This window comes from Parus major, chromosome 6, assembly GCF_001522545.3.
Source record: "Parus major isolate Abel chromosome 6, Parus_major1.1, whole genome shotgun sequence".
Classification (NCBI taxonomy): domain Eukaryota; kingdom Metazoa; phylum Chordata; class Aves; order Passeriformes; family Paridae; genus Parus; species Parus major.
Window position 1 is genome coordinate 14,474,526 of NC_031775.1, and position 13,995 is coordinate 14,488,520.

Consider the following 13,995-nt stretch of genomic DNA (forward strand, 5'->3'; position numbering starts at 1 on the left):
GATCCCGGCGGGGCAGGGAAGGGTGGTTCAGGTACTTGGTAAAGTCCCCGGGAGCTTGGCGGAGAGGCCACCCCGCCGTGCTGAGCCCCTGGTCCGAGGGCTGCCGGGGGAGCCGCGGCCGCTCCGCATCAGAGCGGGCAGCGGGGCGGGCTGCGGGGTATTTTGGCAGGAAGATTTCCCGGAGCAGCACAGGACGGAGGGGAGGTGCTGGGTGGGAGCGCAGCCGAGCCCGCAGAGCGAGGGAGAGAGCCCGCAGAGCCCCACAGCCCTGCACCGGGGCTGCCTCCGCCGCCCCACGGCTCTCATCCTGCCCCGGGGTGAAGAAAAAGTCTCCAGGCAACAACCGAGCTCATCTGAATGAGCTCCGAGCCATTTTCGGACTCGAGGGTTTTTGGTTTTACTTCCCGTCAAGCACAAACTGCTGCCTACGACACAATAACAGTAAGCTCAAGATTTAAGCAGCATAAAGTAGCAGAGCAATACAAAAGACCAAAACCCCCTCTCAATGGGAGTCTCGTGGTTTACTCCCCCCAGCCCCAAACTAGAATTAGGAACTCAGAGAGATCTGAACGAATTGAACATTTAAAAGAGAAGCCAAATGACTTGCAAGTGTTAAATTCCTTGAAAAGTTCGTTTCAATTTTAACTCCCACAGAATTGACCAGTGTTTATCTGAATGCTCAAAAAATCCAGCCTACACCCCTTGATGATCTGGATGGCTGAATATCTCCCTCTCCCCCTTCTCCCCCCAACCAGCTGCAGCCAGAACTCCTTAATAGCCAGTAAATTCAATCTTTTATCTGAATGCTAACAAAGAAAGGATGAATTCAGAAACCTTAAATAGACCTACTGTTTACTTCAACACAGCTTGAGACAGCCTTTTTTAATAATAAAATATTCCAAATTTTTAGTGTGTTTGTATCAAATTACATTTCCTCTTAAATGAGGAGATGGCAACATTTCTGTTACTTAGAATTTTAGACTGGCATAACACAGCAATGAAATCATTATTATCTGAAGCTGTTTTAAATTCCCATAGATTATGTCTAAAGCCATTTCTGGCCAGCACAACTTATTATTAAGAAAATTTTGTGTGAGTCAAGAATTAAATTGAATGTCCTTAGGTTGGAAATTAGTAACCTTGTTTTCACCTTGTTCTCACTAATACTGTTTCACTGACATCTTCCTTAAAGTTTCCTGGATTTATTACCTGCAACTAAATGCACCGCTTTTTTGGATGACCATAGCATTCACACAGAATCCATATTTAAGTGGAAAAACACTTAAATAAACAGTGCATCTTAACAATTTTAAGTAAAATACATTACATTACTGTGGGTTCTAAAGTTAAGAAAAATTACATGTAGACATCTGTATTTATTAGGTTGTTGGACTGCATTGACCTTATCTCTCTGTCTGGGCATCTACTAGCCCACACTATAATGACTGCAGCAGTTTATTAACATCTCTAGATGCAGGTCTTTTTTTTTTTTGGTCAAGATTATGTTTTTTGAAGCATGTTTATATAGCTTATTTCCTTATAGTATGATACTGTGACAGGAAGGAAATGAAAGATGATAAAATGTAGCTGCTGCATTCTATCCTTAGTGCACAAAGTTATGAGTACTTGGAGGTTTTAAGTGCTTCAATATTTTTACGTATTTTTATTATTTCATAATATAAATAACTTATATATATACTTAATATGCTTAACTCTGAATTTCTATCATGTTTAAAGAAAGAAACCAATCAAAACCAAAAAACCAACCCAGCAAAACCAAAGCATCCATATAAAATTCTTCCTTAAGTTACTACATGACCTTAACTTACTTCCATCTTACTGTCATTTTTTGTTTTGCTTAAGAATTCCTTTTTTTAAATAGCAGTCTTACTCTTCCAACATTCCTAGAGAATGTTTTTCCCCCAAGACCATTAATCAGGTGAAAGCTTGAAGACTTTGTCATCTTGCTGCACATTCAAGCAGCAGCTAGAAAAGGACAACTGTAGTATGGCTTGAAGATCTTCCTTGACTCCTGTCTTTGACCTTCTTGTTTCAAGTGTTAAGACTATTTTCCCTCCTTATTGCCATGGCAGGGTTCCAAAATCATCCTTTACAAAGGTTCTGTGGCAAACAGGACCTACAGTAATTAAATATTTTCAGCAGACCAGTATAAACTAGCAGAAGTCACTTGTTGGATTTGTCTGTAGAAAGAAAAAACAATTTCCCCAAACAACCAGATTTCAGATACAATTGCAAGAGATCTGTTATCATAGTAGTAAAATAGCCTCCAACATTCATATACACAGAGATATCCATAATGTATGTTGGCCCTGAAAGATTCCTTGGAGGGCAGAGGGAGAGATCAAATAGAGGTCAAGTGAGTAACTGTTTATAGATGGTTAACTAGAATGACAGAGAACTGTGGTAGCTGCTTTTGTAGCAGTATTTAAAAGTTTAAGCTTTCTTCCCTGGGAGTTTTGCATGTGATTTCGGTGGTTCTGAAATTGGCCCTTAAGGGCAGACCCCATCTCTTCTTTTATCCCAGCAGAGTACATCCCAACTTGGTCTAACCCATGAAGAAACTCAAAACGTGATAAATTTTGCTTGGGTTTAAGTTTTGTTATGAGCGTAGCTCTTGGCCTCGCTGCAAGGAGTTTCCTGAAATCTTGGGGTAAAACAGAGCCAAGTTTGCCGTGTTCTGCCTCTCCCTCTGAGCACCAAGCTGACACCACAGAGGGGATTTTATTCCAAGAGTGTTTCAAACTGTGTGGCTTTGCTTGGGTTTCGCTTGGACTGTTCAGGTTCACTGAGCTCGCAGGCCACTGCAAGGAACCTGGACCTCGGCAGTAAAGGCTCTCTATTCCCAGCAAGAGAGGTACCTGGGAGGTCTGGCCAGGGCCAAGCTCAGCTCTGCCTTTATACTCCCTGCATGGGAAATGATGCACAGACAACCAGAGCATTAGAAATGAAATGGTTTAAGAGTCTACAGGGAAAAGATTTAGCCCAGTGTTCAGGTCAGAATGGTCAGGGGTCCTTACAACACCCATCTCATTTCTTTCAGGCTTTCATTTGGCTAATCAAATATGAGTCACATGCCTCTTGGGATGTTTTTTTTCTGTTATTATTTGCTTTTAATTTAAGATAGGCATGAACAAAACACCATAACCCAAATATCTATAGACTTTGGGGATTTTCAGACTCTGAAACAAAACTTTCCAGCTGCATTCTTCCTCAACAAAGACCAGAGTTCTGTCTATATTAACAACTTTGCGAGGTGCAATAAGAACATATGTACAGAGCAAAGCAGTCTTTCCATTCCTTTTCAAGAGGCCTTTTTTAGTCTAGCTGTAGTCTTGTCCTAGGAACTGAATTGCTATTTAGCAAGAAGACTACGTGCAATTCTGGAGTTAATTTTATGACTTTTTTCATCCTAAAAGAATCCCCTTCACACATTCAGAGACATCTCTGCGATTCAAAACAAATAGTAATGGGGCTTCAAAAAGCCCACTCCAGAAGCAGAGCCCGGCTCCGGACTAAACGCGAGAGGTGGGTGCGAGCCCGGAGCCGCGTCCTGGGGAGCCCTCTAGTGCCTGGAGAGCCGCTCCTGCCGGGAGAAACACGGCAAAAGCCTCTCCCCACATCCAGCTCCGTTAGCTTTGCCTTTTAAAAGTCTTCTTTCTCCTTCTCTTTTTCTTTATATTTTTATTTTCCCTAGTTTCCTTTTTTTTTTATTCTTTTTTCCCTCTCTTTTGCTTTCCCGTTTTCTTCACCCCCCCCCCCTCTTTCCTCCCCTTTTTCTTAACCTGCTTCTTTCTGCAAATATTCAGGAAAAATCTGAAAATTTGAATTTTTTGTAAACACCTTTCTATAATTAAAAAAAAAAAAATCGTTATTTTAATGTTGCTTTGTAAAAGTCCTGGAGCCAATTAAAACTGTGAATATAGTAATTTTGGGCAAGAGGAACCACAGAGATACATCACATAAAAGACAAGAATAGCCTGAGAGCCACATCATCTAAAAGCCCAGAGTACTAGGTAAGAAAAAATGAGAAAAGGCAAAAAAAGGATGTGTGAGAAAAAAACTAGTGTTCTATGTGCCCAAAGCCAGGTATTAGGGCCTGGGCAGCATATTCAGGAAATTTCTGCCTGCTGATGAGGCACATAAATTAAATCTAGTTTAGAGATTTATTCTCTGGGCTATGGGCAGCTGTATTATTCTCACATTGAAGTGAAATCCAGCAAATGGATTGTTTGTGGTGATGGAAAGATTTCATTTGCTGGAACTGTTCTGACATTCATTGTGTAAAGTTGCCAGATGGCAAAAATGTTTAGTTTGCAATAAACAATCATTAGGATCACTTAAGATACATGTCACTCACACGACAAGAACATGTGTCTTACAGGTCCAGGCCTAACTGGGCTGTGCAGATTGGGACACGCCAAATGCAATGTTTTGCTCACTTGCTGGAGTGAGGTTATACTCAGAGCTTTCTTGGATCTTACAACCACTAGCTGACTGCATAACTGAGGTTTTCAAAGCCAGCTCCTAAACCTTTGCTCACTTAGAGGGAAACACTTGGCCAGAAATGAGTCCCTGAAGGACACACCCGTGACCTGCCACTCCCCCAGCATGTTAGCAGAAATATCAGCTAGTCATTTCTTCTCCTTTGAGTAACTCTGGTCTTGTGGCTGTAGCTACTCTTTTCTGCTCCAGCATTTTGGGCCTGAATACATGTTTCAGGAGATTATCACTATTCATACCAAAACACAGGGGGAGTAAGACCAGTTGGTACTCCTACAGTATCATTCAACCTAATGGATCCCCAGCTGCTTATAAAACTCCAGCCATCCACAAAGAGCATCAGAGTCATTCAGTTGCAAGACATGGAGAAGTACAGTAAAGACATCTAGCTCTTTTTTCTCACAGTGCAGGGTTGTTTCTGATTGAAGATTTATTGCCATTGCGTTCAGCTGGTGCTTAAAAGTTTTTAGAGATTCAGCTTCTATTTCTTCTCTCAGGAGGTCTTTCTGTAGTCCAATATGACTTACCATCAGAAGTCTTTCCTTCCTAATGTCTCTACTTTTAAATCCTCCCTTCTGGAGCATAAAAAATCTATTTATGCTAATTTAGTACTTTACAATATTCCTCTCTGGAGGTTTCTGTTTCTTCTTTGACCCACACAAGCAAATGATAAATGTCCATGTTATTTCATTGTCCTATATCATGAGTCCTAAAAATGTTGCTCTTGTTGTATCTCAGTTCACAAAAAGACCTGACATATGCTGCTGTGTAGCTGGTTTTATACTTTTAAGCTTTTGTGGCTTTGTTAGCTCATTTTCAATGAGTTTGCATGCCATTTTCAATCTGGAAAAGACCATATAGGTAAGGGATTCCCACAGACTGAATTTCATGTCAACGAGTTTAGCCATGATTTTAATTGACCAGACTGAAATACAAGTGTGCAAACAGCAAACATTTGAAAAAAGAGTCTGTGTAGGGGTTTGTAATTTCATTTTTATGTGTTGCTCAAAATTAATTATGTTGCTCATTACTATATGGCTGCAGGTATTGGTTCATCAGAACTTGCTTCATTCAGTAAAAACCACTGAGATCTAAACAACACAGTTTAGAAGAAAATTCATCAGACAGTTTTGTATTTCTTCTGATCTACAGTGACTGCTCACATTTTCTGGAAAAAGGACTAACTCAAAATGCATGTATATGTATTTAAGCCCTTGCACCACCTTCTTGTTTTGTGACACGTCCATTAAGCTAAGCCCTAAGAACGTGACATACACATTAAGCTAAGCTCTAAGAACGTCAGTCTCCCACAAGGGAATAAAGTAGGTGTTTAAACTTGGCATAGTCACCCCCTTCACACATGCATACAATCAATTCCCCAGCATCTGCAGCACAGTTTACTACAGCTTTTTTTGGTGTGTGTTAATTTAGCATGTACACAAAGCTCTGACAGTGTATCCCAGGTGGAGGGACTGATCCTTGGCCCTGCTCCCATTTTGTAGAGCAAACACAGCACAGAGGTGTCAACATCTGTTAGAGCTTCTCAGCTGGACATTCCCCACGTGCAATGAAGTGCCCAGCACAAGTCTGCCTGCAGCTCTCCTCCTGCCCTGGTGCAGCTCCCTCAGTGGTGTCTGGGGACAGGTCTGCTGTGGCACCTGAGCTTGGTGTGTCACAGAACAGGGAGACTTCACTGACAGAGCACAACCAGCTGACAGCCACTGTAACATTTACAGATGCTAGGATGCAGAGGAAAATGCATGAGAGCAGTACAAAGGCCACATTATTCCAGATCAAAGGTCTGTGTAGCTCAGAATCCCCTCTCCAGCCATGCTCAAGAGCAGATGCTCAAGAGAGGAGGGCAAGCATGGCTAAAGCTCCCTGCAGCAAGCCCTCCCGGCACATGGCCCAGAGTCTGGGCTCAGCTCCAAGAAGGATGTGAAGCTCCTAACATCCCACTGATTTCAGCAGTTTCAAGCAGGTCTCGCATCATTTGATTTTAGCAGGGAATCAGAAACTTCACTAGAAAGAAAGAACTGTGGTTATAGACTCTGGTTTTTGAAAAATTCTGCACTGTTCCCCCTGAAAAAACAAAATCCAGCTTCCTCCCCCACCCCACCCTGATTATAAACAGCCTTTTTTAGCTCCTGCAATATCTGAAAAACTGCAGTTAATATTTATAGAATAATAAATGTCTGCTCTCAAGATAAAGTCAAGAGCACCTGGAAACAAGAATAATATTGTCCCTTCCTTGCCCAGCAGGAGCTCATGGCAATATTCCTGTGCAATAAAGTACCTATCAATAACCTCATTGGAAAAGCCCAAATGGTAGAGCTACTAAGCAGGCACCAGAAAGGGAATTCAGAGCAAAGAGAGACTTTAGGCTTAAAAGATCAATCCTAAAATGCTACACCTGTGAGGTTACAATGGTGTTTCTCCCTATGTCCAGTTAGCAAATTATAACTAACTAGCTTTTCTTGTGAAGAAGAACAAAATTAATTTCTGTAGTGTGCCCATCTAAGGACATAAATCCTGGGTTTTTTCAATCCCTTTTCCCAGAATAAAACCACAGCAAATATCCCCTTCTCTTGTAACTGAGGAAATGAGGAGAAGGAATGTGCCTGGACCAAGCCACTCTGCACAAGAGGCCAGTATCTCATGTGCTGCCTCGTAAATGACACAGGAAGATTTTCTCTGGATTTACAGCCTCATTGGTTCCATGGGGGCTGTAGTTTTCCCTCTTACATTTCTCGGAGGTGTTGCATGCACTCTCAAACAGGAGATCTGATGTGGAAACAAAAGCTTTTCAGATCTCCCACAGAAGGTAGCTTTTTCCTCCCAAGCAAACACCCTGACCAGGTGGACTGCCTGCAGCTGTGATGCAGGAGCAAGAGTAAGTTGTTTAAAGGTCATAAAAACCCTTGGGCTTAGCTTTTATTTGTGGAAGAAAAACCCAGGTGGCAGATGCTTCCCTGTACTCCTCCTAAGATGTGCCATGAAAATGAACCTGCCTGAGCTCAGTCTGCAATACAGGTGAAGAATAAAGCAGCTGGGTTGGCTGTATGAAATATATCTCTATGTAGACATTGCAATGTTCATTGTAGGTCTGTGGGGTACCTGCCTGGCTTCTAGCTGCCATCTCAGAAATATTGGGGTCTGCAAGCTTCTTATCATCTGACAGGCACGCTTCACACGTGAGCTGTTCCAAACAGCATTAGAAGCCTATAAACCTATACCTAGGCATCCAAATCCAACACAGAGGAGTCTATCCTGGTGTTTTATTCCCATTTTAAGGATGGAAGAACCAAGGCAGAGTGTTATTCCAAATAATGGCTACAAGAGTGTCATTTCATTCGGGGTAAAGCAGTGTCTGGAAGGCCAAATCTTGCTTGCTGCAGATGAGTGCTGCCAGGTCCAGCTGGCTGCTGTGAGTATTCCAGACTTTGGAAAACAGCTGCTCAAGGAGAACTATGGCACTAGCAGCTATTTATGGAATTTGGGATTACTCAGAAGTCTGTACTAAAGGCAAGCCTAAGCCCAGGCTCTCAAGTGGTGCAGATTACTGCCATAGCTGCAGTGATCCTCAGCTACAATGGCTCCTTGTGAAAGCTGAGAGATTTTCAGATGTTGCCAGAGACAATTAATATTCCTTGTCTTCCTTTTACCTACTCCAAGCCATGGAACCGAACCCAAATCCCTCATGGGACACAAGACAAACATCCATACAGCTCAGCTCTTGCACAGTGCAGTGATTTGTCCTGGCATGCCCATGCTGCATGTAACTCCCACAAACACACTGCCACTGAGCATGAGCTCAGCCAGCACCACTTACTGCTCTGTGCCTTCAGCCCAAGCCCAGCCTGATTCAGTTCCACACATGGGGCAAAGAGTTCAGACCTGTGCAGATCACAGCCAATGGCCCTGAGAGACAATCTGGTGTATCTGTAGGAAAGTGTGGAGTTCCTGGCATGTATGTGCAAGGCAGTGGCAACAGAAACAGAAGTGGCTGAAGCACATGGCACAGCATCTTCTGTCCTGACTGACACAATGACAGCTGCACCAGAGCACTGATTGAGAGATTGAGGACTGATGTGGCTGATCTGTACTGCCCCTGCTTTGCTGCCTGGGTCCTTAGGGGAAAGTTGCTGGGAAGAGATCAGCACTAAAAAGCAGCAAGTGCAGTTCCAGGCATGGAGAGTTCAAGGCTATCAGATCCTTGGTGGCCTGAGACTGCTGCTTCTCGAAGGGTCAATACAGAAAGGATTAACTCACTGGCAAAGGGCCCAGTGAGTGTGGGGCTTCCTTCCAAAACCTCCCAGCCTGAAGGGCTTTATTCAACCCTAACACCAGATGCTGTAAAACAAGAGGAATAAGGATTTCCCAAACATTTACCCTGCTAGGGCTGTGAGGCTGGAAGAAGGAGGGAGAGGATCATGTTCATCAGGGAAAACCACCCAGAGCACTAAGGTAGAACACTGCAGTGAGGCAGTGGCACAGACAGATGAGCAAGAGCTACCTGGTTTTTACACTAGAACCTGACTCAGAGAAGTCATCTTCCGTAATTTCCACTGTCTGCAAGCCCAGAGGTTGCTTATGGCATGGTCTGCAGCCAGCCCATCCAATTTCCCTATTTGTTTTTATTTCTGCCACCCTCTCATCCTTCCTTACACATTTACTCTTAGTTCATTTCCACATTTTTTAAAATTTTGTTCCTCCAGCTCCCTACTTCTCCCTTCCTTTTGCCTCCTCATTGTCCTGCTCTGCCTCTGTTCTGCCTCTCCTTTTTCTCATCCCACTCTTCCCACATGCTCCACTTTCTTGGAAGCATCTGCTGAAGACTGGGTCCCACACAGCCCTTAGAGATACATAAGCACTAGCAGTGTCCTTGGGCATGAGGAACCTGACCCTTTACAAGATACTGCCCAAACATCTCGTCCTCAGGAAGGAGGGCTTAGAAATATCTGCTGTGTCCTTTATTCTGTGGGATGTATCAGACTGTTCTTTCAGCATTCCTGTGTGGCCAGTACTAGGTCCTCTGACTTTTGTAGAAAACATTTAACTTCTAAAAGCTATAAAACTGCGTAGGTTAAAAAGGTTTGTGGACTCCAGGGTTATACAACACAAGAAAAGATCTTCTGGTCTGAGTCCAGATCCCATAATCACACAAATAACCCTCTTATTCCACACCTCTTTAATCCAGTCTGATGACAGGGTCTTTCAAAGCCTGCTTGAAATGTTAAGGATTTTCTCTTAATTGCAGCCTCAATTTATTCTTCATCCATTTATCAATAGCTTGTTCTTGCGTGATACAGTCTATGGTGTGATGAATCTCTACTCCCTCATTTACAGACAAAACTTTTAGCCAGTCTTTTTGGGAGTTTTTTTGCAGATCTGGTCATAACAAACCTTTTGGTGTTTACGTGTCCAGTGCAGTTAGCAAAGAAGTCACAAGCAGGACTATCAGCTACAGCCCCATCATGCAATCTTCAGTGTCATCCTTCATCTATTTCCACTTGAACAGGGTTATCTAGCTGGTGCCATCTAACTCTGGAAGGTTACACTTCATTTAGATGTATTGAGTAAATTTGCAGCTCCACTGATACTCCATCTTCTAACAGCAGGGGTAAAAGGGCAGACGATTGTTTATGTTGGTTTCAGGCTCAGTCATAATGTAGGGTTTTGTCTGAGTGGAAGTGCAGAATTGGAGCAGCTGGCAAAATTCAGGAAAACTATAGGATTCCCTCCAGATCAAAGGCAGTCACTTTCTTCTTTATTCCCACAACTGATCTTAAGGAACTCTCTTGTGCGCTTTAAAAGAAAAAAAACCTCATCATTTCCTCCTCCATCTCTTTTTTCATTGAATCTGATTGAAAATTTCTCATCAAAGCTTTTTCGGTAGATATTTGAGCTCTCGGTGAAGAGAAAAAAAGTCTCAGTGCCCTTGGAAACATTCAATTTTTCACTAAATAAACAAACCAAATTCTTTTTAGATAAGAACTGCAGAGTCAGGGGAGAAGAGCAGGAGGACTCTGGGTCTCAGTGGAAAGGCAGTATGTTTTGTGTCAAAATGGAATATATTTCAACAAGCAGTACAAGCTCATCAAAAGTTCCTTGAATTCAACTTCTGAAAATGTCCAAAGTTAAGCCAAAAAATTGTTGAAAAGTAAGTCTGTCTCTGCTTGCCAGTCCTGTTGAGTCCATTGCTTTGAACCCTAAGACAGGCTTCTGAGTGGACTGCTGTCTGAAGTTGAGATATGTGCTTGTACTTATGTTCCAAAATTAAAACTTTGTTTCGAGGAATCTCAGTTTGACCCCACTCCTTGACATGCTATGGGTTTGGGGGAGCTGCACATGGTTATTTGTAAACTACTTGTCAAAGTGGGCTAGGAGAAAGCTCCCTTCTCTTCAAAAAGCTCCCAATCCAAGGAGAGACCTTCCTTTTCATGGCATGGCAAACACCAGAATATTGCACTTAGAAGCAATCTGTGCAGTGCATAAGCTGCTTCTTCAAACACTTGGAAATCACCTGGCACCTGGGATGTTTCAGAAGTAAGGGGTCTTGAGACCTTATGAACAGAGCCAGAAGTGTCACTGGAGCAGAAGCAAGAGTGATCTGCAGCTGAGCAGATGCAGCAGCACGAAGGCATCGAGCCTGCCTCGGCTCCTGGCATCCAGCAGCAGGCAGGACTCATGCCTGGCCTCCCAGCTACTGGAGGTATGGATATGTTCATGCTACAATCTAGAGGAGCACAGAAATATCAAAACTTGTGAATTTTTATAAAAGCCACACAGAGGATATGAAGGCCACCAAATCCCAATGACTTGAGTAAGAACTGTAGTTCAGCTTCCCACCCTGGATTCAGCCTGGTACAAGTTTTGAAGAAGGGAATAACTTGGAGAACAAAGCTGGGTGAAGCCTGTATGGAAATGCAGTGCAGGTCTGTTGCCAGGGCAGACAGCACTCTTGGAGGAGTTTAATTTTGGTGTCAGGCTGCCCTCCTATGCAGAAGGCAGTGATGAATTTTGCACCGCTGAGTTATGCTGTCCTATGTGACTGTAGCTCTGTTTATTTTGAAAACTTGCTGTGCTGGAGGGAATTTACGAGCCAGCAATATTTCTACTTTATAGCACTTCCTTCATCCACATTCCTTCGTCTGGTCATTTACGCGGGCTGGGCCCACGAGGAGAGGTCAGGGGGCACTCGAGTGGTATCTAGAGGCTCAGAATGGAAACATGTTTTCTCACGCAAAAATAAATAAGGGAGAAATGTTTCCACTGCAGAAGAGGAGCAAAGGCTGGGATCCCAACAGAGACCTACCAGGGAACAGCAGGCTGCCCAGCCAAGGCAATTAACAGCATTTAACAGCATAAGCACACTGCACATAGCATGTCTATTCTAGTGACATCCTCTCTGGCTTTGGGACTCTTAAGTTTGATTGCTTAAAATAGTCAGCAGCTGAAATGCAAAATACAGATGCAGTTGTATCTGAATAAATGGACAACCAAGGAGGTGTCTAAGGAGCAGGCATGTGTCCCCCCTGTGCTGCACCTGAATGCAAAGCAGCTACTCCCCTTGGATCACAGCTGAGGATTTTACATCTGAAGAGGCAATAGACAAAAAAATCCCAACTGTCCACACTAATTTTTTATACATACATATATACACTCTCACTCTTCTGAGAAGTGGTAGATGACCCATCCCTTGATGGAAATATTCAGGGTGCGGCTGGATGACACTGTGAGCAACCTGATCTAATTGAAGGTGTCCCTTCTTATTTGAGAGAGTTTGGACTAAGACCTTTAAAGGTCCCTTCCAAACCAAATTATTCTAACATCCTATGATGCCCCACCCTTGCCCTTCTCAGGCATTGACTGAGATCCCAGCTTGGAATACTGTTCATCTAAAGTTGCCTGAAATCTGTATCTCATAAAATTTCTTTATCTAAATCTGCAGCAAAATGAAAAAGACATCTGTGAATTTTAAGTATATAATCCCCTAGCCAATCCCACCAACAGATCAAACAACCACCCAAGCCTTAAAGATCTACAAGATCAGCGCAGTCTTACTAAAATACCAGCAAGTATTGGAACACCCAAAAGTGTGACCATCACCAAAGCTGGAGTAGCTCTGCTTAGGTTCCAGTTTGCAGCTGGGTCAGCAAGGTTCCACACGGTGGTGTAAAGCTGTGGGAAGCTGTGTCACTGTGCCCCTCACCCTGCAGAAAGCACTGAGCCCAGCTGATGTGATCTGGCTGTGTACACCTGCACTGGATATCAGACATTCCATACAGAGGACTTCTCTCCTATACATGTGCATGCAGACCACCACCTGCAGTGGAAGGTCTTGGCTACTTTAATACTTTTCACATATTTGTTATGAGTCCTGTTGGTCTCACTCTTGCCTTCCCACCCCAAGATGTCTGTATTTCTGCTTTAGATTAAACAACAATTCCCACACAGGCAGTTTGTTAAATGTCCTCGCAGTGACAGACAATACCTTAGAAAGACACAAAGTGCTGATTTATCTGAGGTTACTAGCTACAGCACGTGGTTTAAATCAGATCCTGGCCCATGACAGTGATATAAGGGAGAACTCTACTTAATGGTAGTGAAGGGAGTACATCTCCCTTCCTTAATCACACACAGATTTCCAGTTGGATAGAGGCAGGGCTGCCTATTTGTCCTTCATTATACAAACCATAAACACACACTGGTATACCCAGAGCTTGTCCACTCTAATCATCTATCAAGAATTCCAGATTCCTCATGCGTTATCCAAAGATTTTTTTTATTATAACATCCTTTCCTAAAAATTTATACAAACTAACTTCTGTTCTCATCCTATTCTCATCTTTTCCCAACAGAACTGAAAAGACTGGGCTCCCAAAGAAGCGGGTTCTCTGTGCAGATGTTCTTATCTGGGTAAGTGCAGAAGTGTCACTTGCAGAGATTCTGACACTCAGCAGCATTGATTTTGTGTCATTCTCTTTTATTTCAGTTTCAAACAGCTCATCCAAAACCTAAATCAGATTGGACATTTCCAAAGGTACAAAGCAGAATTTAGTGCCCATTTCTAAGTGGCTCTCGTGGTTAAGTTGAACACCACATAGATATTTGTGGCTTTGAAGACAGAATCCAAATACTGGACATTTGGCTCCTGCCTTAAATATCCTTGAAAAGCTTTTTTTGGCAAAGACAATTTTCTACCAGAAAGATTCGGGAAAAGCTTTTAAAATTCCATTTGCCATCGGATGTAACTCAGACATGATATTTGTCATCAGAGCAGAATTGCTGACATGAACAAGAGTGTGGGCAGTGACTTATATGGGACCAGGATTGGGTCCAGTTTTGACATTTTCTAGGCATTTTTTGCTAAATGTTATTTTGTATAAAGAAGCATTTGTTTAGACTCCAGATGTTCAAGTAACCTCCTGTCATATTTTGTCTGCATCCCAGTGCTCCCATCTGTGATCT